Source organism: Fukomys damarensis, unplaced genomic scaffold (genome assembly GCF_012274545.1).
Source record: "Fukomys damarensis isolate Sample0158 unplaced genomic scaffold, DMR_v1.0_HiC HiC_scaffold_36, whole genome shotgun sequence".
NCBI classification, from domain to species: Eukaryota; Metazoa; Chordata; class Mammalia; order Rodentia; family Bathyergidae; genus Fukomys; species Fukomys damarensis.
In genome coordinates this window covers 21944775-21945801 of record NW_022900948.1, presented here as the reverse complement: position 1 = coordinate 21945801, position 1027 = coordinate 21944775, and the positions used below count along the sequence as shown (strand labels likewise).

Here is a 1027-nt window from a genome sequence, read left to right as displayed (position 1 = left end):
TCTCCTCCTTTCCCTTCCCCCCTCCTCCCCTCCTCCTCCTTCTGTCTGTATCACTGGGGGGTGCCCGATGAGGCCCAGGAGATGGGAGTCTATCCCCTCACTCTGCCTTTTTCAACTTCTCCTTCTTGCTCTTCTTGATAAGAAACCTCTTTTCCCCATCCCCAGGAGCTGGCTGAGGCGCTGAAGCACTCCAAAGCCAGTCCCATGCCCCGGTCCCAACTTCTTTCTGTACTTCTTTCCAGGCTGGGGGAGGTCCCCTTGGAAAGGGGCACTGGGATAAGAGCAGCAGGGGGCCCAGAGGTGTGTGTTAATAATGTGGGGGGATAGTGGAGACACCACTTTGGGCCCATCCAGATCAAAGAGTGCTTGAGCTTCATCTTCTCAAGCAGGGTGGCACTGTCAGGGGCCTGCAGGCAAGAGAAAGTGGACCTTGGAGGTCCTGGATGAGTGGGACCCGCTTGAGCGGCCCTTCTTTTGGATGACTTTGTTTTCTCAACAAAGGTCTGGATGGTACGTAGATCTGAAGGGGCCGAGTCCCAGCCATCCTTGTCTGGGGCAATGTAGAGCTAGAGCCAGAGACTGGCCAGTCACTTTCCTCTTAGCTAGTGGGGGATGTACCCAGCATAAGCCAAGACAAAACTGCACAGTTTGTTGAAATCACCAATTGTTCTCTGCCGTTCCTTTGGTGGATGAGTCGTGCTTTAAGAGCCAAGAGTTGGAGGTGGATCTTGGGGACTCGGTTCCACCATGGCTCCCAGCATCACTCCTTCCCCTCCTAAGTGTTGACCCAACCCGGTTAGGACTGCGGTGGGCTAAGCACTGCCACCACTTCCCTCTACCACTGCCTCCTGCACTCCCGGACCCCTATATATACTTTTTAAATGTTAAGGTACAGACAAGCAGGGGTTATCAGGGAATCAGAAAAAAAAATTTATTTTCCTCTTTCCTCTCTTATCTGTTGATTTGCTATCTATGAGGTTAATTTTGTATCCTTAATTTAATTCCCAAATTGGCCTTGAGGGTTTTT

At 51.5% G+C, this 1027-nt stretch overlaps 1 pseudogene; it reads right to left on the bottom strand.

The window, feature by feature from the left end:
• The window catches only part of LOC104855473, a 4183-nt pseudogene extending 3422 nt beyond the window's left edge, over positions 1-761 (bottom strand).
• Between the last annotated feature and the right edge of the window lie 266 nt (positions 762-1027).